The sequence below is a fragment of the Vanacampus margaritifer genome, chromosome 9 (genome assembly GCF_051991255.1).
Source record: "Vanacampus margaritifer isolate UIUO_Vmar chromosome 9, RoL_Vmar_1.0, whole genome shotgun sequence".
Taxonomy (NCBI): Eukaryota; Metazoa; Chordata; class Actinopteri; order Syngnathiformes; family Syngnathidae; genus Vanacampus; species Vanacampus margaritifer.
Window position 1 is genome coordinate 21,579,193 of NC_135440.1, and position 14,575 is coordinate 21,593,767.

The 14,575-nt window shown below is 39.2% G+C and overlaps 1 protein-coding gene across 4 annotated transcripts in view; it reads left to right on the top strand.

Annotated features, from left to right (window-relative positions):
• Positions 1–14,575, top strand: part of sema6cb (semaphorin 6Cb) — a 157,757-nt gene that overhangs the window by 47,592 nt on the left and 95,590 nt on the right. For 2 of the 4 annotated variants that reach the window (XM_077576261.1, XM_077576266.1), the window contains exon 1: positions 12,694–12,918. The exons of the other annotated variants lie outside the window; for them this stretch is intronic. The gene's annotated coding sequence lies outside the window, so the exon portion shown is untranslated. Of the gene's footprint in view, positions 1–12,693; positions 12,919–14,575 lie in introns of those variants that run through there. 4 annotated transcript variants of the gene reach the window in all.

The window sequence follows — 14,575 nt, forward strand, 5'->3', positions numbered from 1 at the left end:
CCACGTCTTCTTGTGTGTTAGCTTAATTAGTCTTTTCAGCGTGTGTGTGTGTGTGTGTTCTGTGTGTGCAAGTGTGAGGTTTGGGGGTGTCATAAAAGTGCACGTAGCATGAAGGGCGGCGTGTTACATTGGGCCACAAATGGGGCAGATTAAAATGCTCTGATGAGTTATGGGTCATTAAAGGCTTCTCAGGCTGCTAATCAGCGCCACATTTCCTCCCACTCGCATATACATGTGCACACACACTCGCACGCACACTCTCACCTCATGACAGCTTCCTTCCACCACCTGCGCTTCCAGTGTCACCTTGTGATTGACTGACTCGAGCCTCTTTCACGCAGAGATTTTGCTAAATTGCCACATCAGAGGTATTGGAGTAGAGTGTTACTAACTGTTTGCCATCAGCTTGGACTCAACTATAAGACATGCAAAACGTAGCTACTGCTTGCCAAATAGTGAGGTCACATTAAAAAATAAGACAAGTGATCATTACCTTCTGCTTGCCAAATAGTGAGCCCTCCCTCAAACATAAGACGCACAAAAGTTAGCTACAGCTTGCCAAATAGTGAGCCCTCCCCTCAAACATAAGACGCGCAAAAGTTAGCTACAGCTTGCCAAATAGTGAGCCAACACTCAAAGATAAGCAAGTTAGCTACCGTTTGCTGAATAGTGATGTCACACTCAAACAGACAAGTGCAAGACCTGCCAGGCCCACACTCAAAGATAAAACATGCAAAAGTTAGCTACAGCTTGCCAAATAATGAGCAAGCACTCAAACACAAGACACGCAAAAGTTAGCTACAGCTTGTCAAATAGTGAGTTAACACACAAAGATAAGCAAGTTAGCTACCGTTTGCTGAATAGTGAGGTCACACTCAAACAGACAAGTGCAAGACCTGCCAGGCCCACACTCAAAGATAAAACATGCAAAAGTTAGCTACAGCTTGCCAAATAATGAGCAAGCACTCAAACACAAGACACGCAAAAGTTAGCTACAGCTTGTCAAATAGTGAGCTAACACACAAAGATAAGCAAGTTAGCTACCGTTTGCTGAATAGTGAGGTCACACTCAAACAGACAAGACCTACCAGGCCTACCAGATATTGAACTTTTATTTAAAGATCAGATGAACAAGCCTTATTTACTGCTTGCCAAATAGTGAGTCTATACTCACAAAAAACAACAACAACTAGCAAGCCTTACTTACTGCTTGCAATTATAATAGCTGGCACCATGATATAGAGAACAAGCAAGTGTTAGCAGCTATTGCTTGCCAAATAGTGAGCCCACACTCGAAGATCAGAAAAATGGATGACACTGTCATCAAATGTTGCATTCGGGATTTCAACTAGCAATAATCATGATCATATCTCGTGTTTAAAGAAAATGTGACTCTTAGATGTCTTCCCACTCCTTTAACGTAAAAACGTTTATTCCAGGAAGGAGTACAAAAAAGGAGGTTGGCACTGGAGAGACGTTCAAGGGCATACGGATGTGAGCTAGTGCTAAAAAAAAAAACACACGCGGGCGAGGGGCTAAGGGGCCGTTTAGTCAGGTTGCTTTGGCAGATGTACACCAGCCAAAAATCTCCCGCTGTAGCCTTTGTTGTAGGCGCGGCCTGCAGTGCCGGCGTGGGCGCAGCGCCGACACTCGCCTCACCTTTACACGCACATTTTACACATACACGTGCTACACTAAATGCACACGTACACAACATATCAACTACATGCAAGCGTGCCAGACGCAAGGTGAGGACTCGAGGCTTTGACGGACAAGGCTATCTTTGAGTGGGGGCTCAGTATTTGGCAATAACTCTTGAGTTCATTATGAACTATCTGGCAAGTGGCAGGTAGCTCCTATTGTGAGTTTAGATTCATTATTTTTCAAGCAGGTGTTTTAGCTTTGAGCGTGAGCTCACTATTTGGCAGTAAGTCTTTGAGTCTCGGCTCACTATTTGGCAACTGTCACTTGTCTCATTTTTGAGTGAGGACTCACAATTTTGCAAGCAGGTTTCTGGTCTTTTCAGCAATGGCTTACTTTTTGGCAAGCACTTGTCTTCTTTTAAAATGTGGTCTCACTATTTGGCAAGCAGCAGGTTGCCTTTGAGTGTGGGTGTACTATTTTGATAAGTAATCACTAAGGCTAGTTTTAGTCTTGAGTGTTGGCTCACTATTTGGCAACCACTTTTTTCTACTTTGAAGTTGGGCTCACTATTTAGCAAGCAGTAAATAATGCTTACTTCTCTTTAATTGTGGGCAAACTTATATGTTCTTTGAGTCTCGGGTCACTATTTAGCAAATGGTACCTAATACTCACTTGACTGGAGGAGGAAAAAGTTCCCCACGGGGAAAATAAAAGTATATCGTATCGTATCATATCGTATCGTATCGTATGACTTCCCTTCAATTGTGCACTCACTATTTGGCAATAACGCACTTGTCTTCTCTTTGAGTGTAGCTAACTCTCGCTTGTCTTATCTTTGAGTGTGGACTTACGTTTTGGCAAGCAGTTGCTAATGTTTAGTTGCTTCCTCCACGAGTGTGGGCTCACTTTTTGGCAAGTAGTCGTCTAACTCTTGAACACATTGTTACATTCATAAAATGTGTTCACCTGCAAGCCAGCTAGACCTATTTGGAGTCAATGTGAGGACTCAACAGATTTAACGGCAACATTGGAAGTCATCTGAGTGTGACGTGACCAGCCAGGACAACGAGGGATGACGAGCACATGAGCAGCTCGCCTTCATCGCTGTGAAGGGGCGCCTTTGTTTTATTATTTTATTTGTTTTCATCAGCTGATGGTGTTTTTTGTTTGGTTTTTATCACAGAGGGTAAGCGCTCAGCAGGGACACTCAGAAAGTTGATAAAACTCTTCTGAGAATTGCTGGGTTGACATTATCCTGCTATTTTGAAGCCATCCTGGAGAAAAAAAAGTCACTGCAATGGCACTTCAGGATTTAGCATTCTCCCTAATGAGGCCCCTACTAGCTGGCTTGTTTATTTTAATTAGGCTTTGTCTATCCATAAACCTGTTTTTTTTTTTTTTTTTAAGAGAGGATTTCTGAAAATTTTAGAGAATCTAGAGACTTTATCTTAGTGCTGTGTGATTTATGGTGAATGTGTTGTCTTCTTCTTGCAGCCTATAAGACACCAGTTTATAGTGTTAAAATGTTGCATTTATTTAAAAAAAAAATTAGATTTAAATTTAATCAGATAAAGTATTTTTGTCACTTAGCAAATTTAGCTTTTTTTGTTCAGAAGATTAGCAAAGCTAGGGGAACATGTTTTGATAGCATAGAAAGTTGAGCTAATGCTAGCCAGCTCACGGTTTACGAAAAACAACTAACATGATTCTTTTTTTTATTACATGTCACAGTGATTTTTTTTGTGTGTTCTCCATTTAAAGTAGCACTATGGAACTTTTCAACCTTAATAAAATGCTTTCATAACTCTTTTGATGAAACATCCACATCAAACTAAATTGAATGGTACCTTTGCCGTGTCCTGAGGGGGTCCGTCTCATTTTTACTGGCACTAAGCAACTTTGAGGAGGATGGTAGGAACACTGCTACACAAAAAAACTACAAATGTGCTGAAGCAAAAGCAAAACTAAAATGGGGGGGGGAACACTTAAATGCTGTATCACCTCTAAAGAGTACTTCTTAATCTTTGCACATGTATTAGGCAATAATGTATTAGAAACAAATCTTTGAATTGACGTTACAGAGGCAGCACTTTTTTGTTGTTGTTGCTTTTACTGAAATAAAGCAGTACCTTGAGAAGAGTCAGTGTTTCTACTTTTACCAACCCCATCCCCCCAACTCCCCCCCTGCCCACAACCCCCCCTCCCCCGGGTCCCCACCTCCCCAAATGTTTCTCTGCTGCCACTTAAGCACAGAGTGTGAGTACTTTTGCCACCTCTGCTTGTAAACATATCAATGATGATGAATGATGATCTGCCAAAGCTGTAGATTTTGTGGGTTGACGTCAAACCACAATTCCGACAGAACAGCATCCAGGTAAAAAGATGTAAAATTCACTGCTTTAATAGGCAACATGTAAAGGGCTTTTGATTTAAAAAAATAAATTAAAAAAAAATTAAAAAAAGAGAAAGACTTTCTACTTTGGCTTTTTTGAAGCTTTACTGATGTCCGTGTGTGTATGCGGACAAAAGAGCAAAAAGCATAAAAAATATGCGTGTTTATGTGGATGTGTCCTGCAGCGTTGTGCAGCCTTTATTAAAATAGTCGACCCAGCTGTGCAGAACTTAAAATTCTTCAGGCCTGGTCTGCTGGGCACAGCCACTCACTAAGTCAAACTGTGACTCATTGGAGCTTCTGGTCCCAGCTGAGCACTCTGCTACCTTATTACCATAGCTGTGTTTTTGTGTGTGCACTGTATGTGTATGCATGAGGGTATAATGTGGCGCTCTTGCGTCCAAACAAGTGTTGCTTGTGCCGAGCCGCTCCAACAATCTGCTGCGGTAATCGCCCCACTTGTCATTTGGACGCTGGCCTTCCCTTCCCGGAGAGCTTTTGGAGAACCCTCCGGATGCAGATTAGCACACTTTAATCAGACATCATCTCGGTCCACTTTCACCTTCTTCTCCTCCTCCATCCGGCCAGGCACGAGGTGTGGAGGAAGACGCGGTAACCGGAAGTGGGGGACTTGAGTCACATGTTCTGGACTTGAGACTTGCTTGCATAAAGACTTTTAAAGACTTGCCTGACTGACTTGAACTATATCGGAGCTCAAATCATCTTTCTCAATTGAAATGAATGTCATTAATTTATTCCCCCACCCCCATAAAACAGCAACAAGAAAAATTGTAGCATGTTTTTTAATAAGAAAAACAACACCCTTCAGTATTGTAAAAACACACAGTAATAACATAATTCAATAAAATGTGAAGAACTAAACAGCCTCTGCATCATGATTTCATGCATTCATTGTGCTGCTCCTTATGGTGTGCACACTTTGGCCAGCAGGGGGCATATACTAGGGGTGTCAAAATGAGTGCATTCATTTGAAGTTGCTTTAATACCACTCATTTTTTTAATGCACGATTAATGATCGCATCTTACTTGGAAAGCCTGTACGGGGGGGGGGGGGGGGGATTCCAGTCGCAACGCAGCAGACACGTTCACATCAAAATTTAGCAGTCATAAATTTAATAATAATGCATATATTTGTGGAGACTGGGTTCAAGATGTATTTTACAATTTTAAAAATGTGCAGAATTTCACAAGTCACTTCATGTTAAAGATTAAATAGCTCTTAATATGAAAAGAATAATGTACAGGGAGTCCTCAAGCTACGGCGCAGTTCCGTTCCCACGCTGGCGATGTAACCTGAATTTCGTCTTAAGTCGGATTTCCCTGTTTAAGTCGATATTTACATTAAAATACTTTTACAGTAATTAAAAAAAAACATATTTGCGTGGCCCGGAAGACGCCGGCACCAATAATTTGTGTTTCCGCACGGAAATTCATTGCTGATGGACGGCGGTGCAGAGCTAATTAAAGCTTAAAAACGGAAATGCGACGCACCTAATGGCGAGCCGACCGGCTGATGGACGCTTGTTGCTGGAGGTAACAACAACACAACTTTAAATGGCGTGATTACTGTGGGAAATTAACAAAAAAGAAGGTGCTACGGACGACGCACGGGCGCCGTAAAGTCGAAACGACGTAGGTCCGGTGCAACGTAGCTACTGAGCTTAAACCAATGTCTTATAAATGCAATTATGCCATCTAGTGGCAGAAATATGACCTCAACACAAATCAATATCACACTCGTTTTTTTACAGTACAGTGCATCTTTTTAACTCAATTTTATGAATTAGGAAATTACCGTATCAATGACTAACAGATGCAGCCATTTTTCTATTAGTTTATTTTTTTCCCATTTTTATGTTAACAAGAGTATGAAAACTTTGAAAAAAATATTTTATTGTCCTGTACATTTAGAACAGATATTAATTTGCAATTAATCGTGAGTTAATTCTTAAAGTCATGTGATTAATTACGATTAAAAAATGTCATCGCCTGACAACCTCAGCATGTACACAAAGAAGACAATCAGAGCAGAAGTGCAGATGTAATGATCATTTTTCGGAGGGGATAAAGAATAGTCGCCTGTGAGTATTGTCATTTTTCTTTTCATCACAGTAACTTCCTTTAAATATGAAGATTAAAACTTGAGGCCGCTTAAGACTTGTACACGTTACAATGAAATGTGATGTGCTTTTTCCAATACGCCGTCCGCGATGCCGACTTTCTACCTCGATACTTCATTCCGCTTTCGATGGTTTGTTGACGTCTCTTAAATGCATCTCATACGAGTACGCACACCCGACCGGTCTGACCTTTCCCTCCGCAGCGTGACCCATCCGTCCTCCGACATCGATCCGTCCGCCCGCCGTCCCGGAGTTGACCTTCTTCTTAAGAGAGGAAGCGAGCCTCCCAATATTGAATCCGTTCCTCCTCTCCATTAACTTCCCTTCACCTCCTCCTTGTCACCGTTGATGTTCCATCACGGAGATTCCGTCAGGTCGGATTGTTGCGGGGCGTCCGTCTCGCTGATGATCTCCACGAGTGACGCTGACATCTGTAGACGACCGTAACTCATGAAGGCCGGTGGGGTGTGGCCGAGGGGGGGGGGGGGGGGTCATGCGTCACAGTGACAGATGCTAGAAAGTGAAGTACTTAATGCGTGTCTGCTCTCTAATGGAGCTAAGAAATTAAACTAATGGAATGTTTGTCATTCTAATGGACTCGTGCCGTTGCATCCAGATATTAGTCAGTGTCCAAATGAGGTCACAGACAGAATTTATCCCGACTCTTAAACAAGCTTTTTTTTTTAACCTCAACGAGAGGCTACATTAGCCTCGACATCTGTCATCAGCATTATTCTTGATCAAGATCCTCATCCTGAGTCCGGTCTTCAAACACACAAAATGTTCAAGCTTAAACCGTCTGCGTCTTGTACCGGGACATTTATTGAGTGAAATGCTTTTTTTTCCCCCCTGCATTAAATCAATATCATGGAGGACACGTACCAGACTTACCCACGATAGGTGAAAATACTAGACAAAAGTTTGAGTTTTGTCATAGAGTGTGGGTGGAACATGCCAGAAGATTCATGACTTGCTGTAAAAAGCCCTAAACTCTGATAAGTCAAGTACAATTTGGGAAAAGTAGCAACTAAAAAAATGTACTCAAGTAAGACTTGCATTACTTATAAAAAATAATATTACTCAAGTAAAAGTAAAAAATAGTCATTAAAAAAATCACTCCGGTACAAATAAAAAAGTATTCACTGAAAAGAATACTCAAGTACTGAGTAACTGCTTGAACATAAAGTCTGATTTATTTTTTAAAAACAATGTCATCAGACAGACAAATATATAAAATTATGTGCAAATTCGGGCATCTTCAAATGCTAATTAAAAAAAATATATAATTTTGCAAGCAGACACGTTAGCCCAAGCATGCACAATCCATTCAAACCCAGTCTAATCACCATAGGTGGCAGTTTCTTAAAGGTGCACAGTGTTTCCCACAGATTTGACATCTACTTGGGTGGGTGGAGTCCGGCGGTGGGGATGGGAGGCGGATTTAAGACGAGAGGTGGGTCTCAGTGAGTGACGGCGAACTAACGTTACATGCTGTATATCGCGACATGTTTTTTTTCTCTTTTTAAATATATTTTTAATGCATTTTCTTGAAAACTTCTTGGGTGGTGACCAATTTACTTGGGTGGCCCGCCCAAGTATTAACATGGTGTGGGAAACACTGGGTGCATTGTGCCGTTTAAAAAGGTATGTTAAAGCTTTTTCGACATCATGGATGCTCCACCAATGAGTACGAAGAGCCCTGACTGTTTTACTCTGACTGCACCTATCAGCTTTTATCTTCCTTTTATAGTAGAGTGTGCCGACCCTGCGCACTCCACAGTTTCTTTGGGGAGGGGAGAGGCGGAGTTTTTCTTACCTCATTTGAAGTCATGTCTTCCTTTGTCAACCGTGGCTGTCGCTTTAAGATCGTGCACGTATTCGCACACGATCAAGTTATTCTAGTGAAAGTTTTTTTTTTTTTTTTTTTGCAGCGTAGGAAAAGCATATGCTGGTGAGTAATGTTAAGATGCTTCTCTGTATACATTCCTGAAGCGTTTTGTATGACTAGCCGTTCTTTTGAGTGATAAAAGGGTAGTGCGTTAATTTGCATTAGCGAGTCAGACTGGAGTAGATCATGACGATTCTTTACACAACTAGAAATAGAAAGCAGAAGTTATTGTCAATCAAATAATTTTTAATAATAAAAAAAATTGTTCTGAATCGAAAATCGAATCGAATCGCGAGACTGCCAAAAATGTCCAACCTTTTTTTTTTGGGAGAGCTCAGTATTGTTCATTCGGTAATTTTACCGATTTGACATGTCATCATCATTGCTCTCTTTTATATATATATATATATATATATATATATATGTATATATATATATATTTTTTTGTATGTGGGTGAGTATGTGTGCGTGCGTGTGTGTATTCATTAGTTCACCTAAAACCTATTAAAAAATCCCATACCGTTCACCTAAACCGAACACTACCAGCCAGAGTCATGAGGCCATCAGGAGACCCGAGGAAGGACCAAAGAAAAGAAAGGAAAGGAAGTGTCCACCCCTAATGGAAACCCCACTATTGTATAGCCAGAAACTCTGATAAGAATTTACAAAGGCCATTGGGTCCAAACCCGACCACTCCTGTTGGGGGTCTAGTCATTGGCGTAGCACCCCGAAAGGTTGTTTGGTTTTCGTACACAATGATGTGGTGTACATTTTTTGATGTGGAAAAAGCTACAAGCACAAATGACTCCCAGCGTAGCAATATTTCTAAGTGTGCGCGCCTTCTCCTCTTGTAACACCAATATTGTTTGTAGCAGCATCCCATAATAACATCCCCACGGTGCACGCTGTTCTCGAGAGAAGTCTGGCAAAGTGCAGCTATGAATACATTGAAGGAATAAAAGTGCTTTCATTCTAATGGAGGAGCAGCTGAGATCAAATTTAATGAAGTGTTGATTAAATATGTTCACTAAAAAATATTTTTATCAGTTTGTTTGGGATCAACTCATGTTGCCATGATGTGGTTTACTTTAAGAACTCCGACGTTTTCCCCCCTTGTGTCATCTGCCGACGGACGGGGATAAGCTTCCCTCTCAGGCTCGTTCACATGATTGTTCCCACAGAAAGTCGCTTCAAGTGCCGCGTTTTCCAGCTTCATGCAGTCCTTACGTAACGACTGGCGCGCACGTTGGCCAGCGTTATCTGTAATGTGCGACCAATGGCATGAACACAAAAGGGAAACTGCAACAAATCAGCACGCTCGAACCCATGGGGAGAACGCGCTTTACATGCATGAATTATGGACAACCTGTGCATGTTTCTAACCACGTGTCGCCGACTGCGCTAAGCCATTTGAGCATTTATTTGAATTCTTTGATATCCAGTTAATGTTGTTTATGTACAAGCATGCCCTTTCAAGACAATTCAGCGCACTAGTGAAACTAATGTGTCTTACCAGTAACATTTTTGCACGCTGGGAGGAGAACTTTGACGTACTAGTCGTAAAAGTACGGGTATATATATATATATATATATACCCGTATATATATATATATATATATATATATATATATATATATATATATATATATATATATATATATATATATATATATATACCCGTATGTATATATATACATATATATACCCGTATGTATATATATATATATATATATATATATATATATATATACCCGTATGTATATATATATATATATATATATATATATATATATATATATACCCGTATGTATATATATATATTTTTATATATATATATATACCCGTATGTATATATATATATTTATATATATATATATATACCCGTATGTATATATATTTATATATATATATATATATATGTATATATATATATATATATATATATATATATATATATATACCCGTATGTGTGTATATATATATGTATATATATATATATATATATATACCCGTATGTGTGTATATATATATGTATATATATATATATATATATATATACCCGTATGTATATATATATATATATATATATATATATATATATATATATACCCGTATGTGTATATATATATATATATATATATATATATATATATATATATATATATATATATATATATATATATATATACCCGTATGTATATATATATATATATATATATATATATATATATATATATATATATATATATACCCGTATGTATATATATATATATATACCCGTACCTCACAGTTTTTTGTCGAATTTTTAAAACATGACTGTTTTGACAAACTCCAAATTAGTTACTGGTTGTCTTTATAGCAGAGATATGAAATAAAATTCAGCTTCATGGTGCGTTACAATTGTTTCGATGTATTTGCACTTATAGTAGGACTCGAAAGTATATTTGTATTCAAGTTAAATTTGCAAACAATTATCGGCTTACTTATCGGTTATCGACATCGGCACCTTTTAAATGATTGGTTTATCGGTATCGGTTGAAAATACCATTATTTATATATATATATATATATATATATATATATACATACACACACACTCAATCTTTAGGGGGGGTAGTATTCAGAGAAAAAAAACTCACAAATTACGCGCAAAAAACAGTCGCAAAATTTAGTTAAGTAGAAGTTTATTTCTCATAAATTTGTGAGTTTTTTCTCTCTGAATATTACCTCTTTATACGTAGCACTAATACGCCGTCGTACAAAATTGTATACAAGTTAACTAGTCCAATTTTTTTCTATTTCACCAGTGGTCCTTGTAGCACACAGTTGGTCAACTAGTACACTGTTTTGCCTCACTAGTGTTATGTTACAGCCTAAGCTAATAACCAAATGGGTTGTATACCAAAAATTACTTGTAGAGGCCTTGGTCATGAGCCTCAATCCAATTTGCTGCAAATCCACAAATGTTGATTTTGTTTTTTTGCGAGATATATTGAATTTTTCAGCATATCTCTGCGAATGAAATATGAATGTTAAAGACATTGCATTTGCGGAGTGTATGTACCAAATTGAACAAAGAGGAATTGATGTGCGTTGTTTGTTTGGCCTTGGTGGACTTCTTTGTACTCCACAGTTATTGTTTTCACATCTTGCATACATAATCACACTCACTGCAAATGTAATTCAGGGACAAAAAAAAATAATCACTTGCTTTGTTTTTAGGGAGCAATGGTTTTCTGGTGCAGCAGAGTGGGATTGATATTAAATATATATATAATTTAAAATATAATTTACATTTCATCTTTTGAATAATTACATGCGTGAATGACTCGATGGATGAATTCCTAATTAAGCTTTACACGGATAATGCATATTAATATACTTACTATACATGTCTTATATTATTATCATCCATATTTTCAACTATCCATCTATCAGGTGTATGGATCGATATTATTGATGAGTTGATTTATATAATGCAGTATGTCTCTAAATATGATGAAAACCAAAATTATGGTATTTAGAAATCAGAAGAATATGAAACGTTACAGTATAAATCTGTAATTAAGTTTTGGAAATGAAATTCTTTTGAGTTGTGATAGATCGATTACATCAAAGGTCAAATCTAATAGCAGTACTGTATTAGTCTAGACATCTATTAAACTAAAATGCCTTACATACAGTTGCTATTTTGTAGAGTTGTAGAGATTTATTCACAAAACAAAATGCTGGCACTACAGAAATGAGCGAAACTTATTATTAATAATAGTTATTATGATCACACTAACTCACTTTTTTTTTTGACTCCAAAGTTTGGAAATTCAAAGATTTATACTATTCTAAAATAACGCAAATAATGTTCAGAGCAAAATCAAACTCACTTCTACACTCCAGACAAAGGTTTTTTTCTTTTCAATTTGGAAGTCTCAGTAGGATTTAAGAGGTCTGGATTACTGCACGAAAAGATGTATATGAAATCAAAACATTTTGAAACGATGCAAAAATAAATGCAAAATTGAGATTCTATTTACATTTTTTCAAAAGATCTCCTTGCAAGCTATTTTTGAAGATTGTACATACTGTATGAACAATTTTTGTCTGTTGTTTTTTTCCCCTTACATTTTGGAATCTAGTAGCTTAATTAGATATAAATCAGTTGAGAGGATTCAGAAGCAACTTGGAATTAGCAACATTTCTGCTTGACAGGTACGTTTATCGTTCTGCATTATTTTTTAATTGATTGTACATTCCAAGAAAATACAACTTTAAAACCAATGAAATTAGTGTTACAGTTTAATTTAAGGAGGCATAAACATTTTAAACCGGAAGACAAAAACAAACTCGATCACATGACCCAGGCTAGTTAGTTCAGGTAATATGTCTGAATTTAAATCAGACATGCCTTGCGCTCTGATTGGCTCGCGTCAGTTCAAAAAGGCCGACACAGTCAGACATTTAACATCTGGACGAGAAGTGAGCAGCGCTAATAAGAGGGAGGGGGCGAACCCCACTAGACCAATCAGAAAGGAGACATATTCGTTTTGCTTGCCTGTGATTGGCCCTATCAACTGCCACTCCAGTGAGGGGGCGTGTTCTCAGCTGCTGCCAATGCTTGTGGTCTTGTCTCAGTCTAGTTCGCTGGAGTCTGGTCAGAGCGCGAGGACACTTTATGGGATACGGAAGCACGCGTGGAGCACAAACTCACCGAAAGAAAAACAACAAGCGAATATCAGTTGAACGTAACGTCACGGTTTCGAACTGCTACCAAGTGAGGAGCGAGCGAACAGTTGGCTAATTTTGTCCGTGTGTTTGTCACGAGCCTCCCGTGAGCGACGCGACCGTCAAGCAAGAAGGTAAGACGGACACTTTTCGTCTCTCATGATGGCTTCGTTTCCAGCTCTGGCTTTATTGTTTTGTCTGGTTTTTTTTGGAGGGGGGTTTCGGGGAGTGTGTAAGGGGGTGTTGTCTCCGGTCTTCTAAACCTGGTGGCTTCCACATCCGCGCTCAGCAACTTTGCGCACCGAGTTTGACGCTAATGAAAAGCATCTGACTCCAAAATGTGTCCACTCAGCACTGTGGCTGCACATCTTAATGAGCAATCGCTTGTTTTTCCTCCCCTTTCTAAATGTTTTCGTGTATATCGCTCCCTTGGACCTGCCAGGTCCGAGCGGCTCGATGAGCTCATTGTTCTCACAAGCATTGTTCTGCTGCTGCACAAAAAGAGCAAGCGAGCTTCCAGTTGCGCTAGGGAAGGAGATGCTGGGAGCAGGTCAGCCTGTCTTTTGTGCACGCGCGGGCAGCTGTCAGTGCGCGTGCACGACAAGTCACCGTTGCCTCTGTGGCTGCCGTTCAACTTGTCAGCTCATTCCTAGGAGAATTCGATTGACCTGGCTTCGCCGTCTGCTGCTGCTGCAGTGACATCACGGCGATGATGGCGAGCTCGGGTTCCGCTCTGAGGGTCCAATTTGTTTGCTTCCATTTGGCTTTCATCCATTCACCAGTCCATCAAGTTGGTCTCGGATTGTGGCGACGCAGTGGCAGACCGTGGATTCGGCACCTGGGCCTTCAGTGGGGGTTTAATTCACCTTTTAAGAACATCACTACCATGTCACGCTATAGAATATAACACGCAATACAATAGCACACAACTGCACTTTGGACCGTCATCTAGAGCAGTTCACAATATTGATCTAATAATGTGACAATAACATAACATTTCATTAAAATAAATCTCTAACGAGTTTGGCTCTTGCCAACCAATCAGACAAACAAAGGCTGACATTGTCGAGGGCCAGCAATCCCAGTCTTGTGAAGACAAATTTGAAATTGGATTGGTTCGAGAAACAATCCTATTGATAAATGTAGTGCAGTGAACCCCCACAAATTCAAAATATGACATTAGCGAATTGACATTTTCGAATGTTTTTTTTTTTTTAACCTTCCTCCAATATCTCCTGAAAAACTGGCTCAGGCCAAAGAATGTGTATACTTTGCTGTGAGCCACTGGAGTGTTAATCCCTGTGTGTGATTTTAGTTTCCATTTCCATCTGGTATTGTTGTTTATTTGGGGGGGGGGGGGGGTGTAGGGTTTTTGCCTGGCGACGACAGATGAGGATGATGATGATGATGATGATGATAATGATGACGATAGTGAGCTCAGGTTTCGCTCTCAGCGTCCAGTTTGTTCGCTTGACTGTAGGCAACTTGTGTCTGTGTGCAGTCAGCATTTCATTCAGCATTCCATGAAGTCGTTTTGTCTTCTAAGGTTTTGGTCAGATGACTCTCAGAATTTGTAAATATTTTATTTGATCTTTTCGGACAACACTGGAAAAACTTTGTTACAATTTATTGTTGCCTCAAAACGACTCAATAGCCATTTCTGTCTGAACAGCCAGCAACAAAAGTGAGTACACCACTAAGTGAAAATTAGCCTTTCCTTCTCTGGTGTCATGTGAGACATTCGTGTTGCAAGGATTCGGGTGTGACCCGGGAGCAGGTGTGTTAAATTTG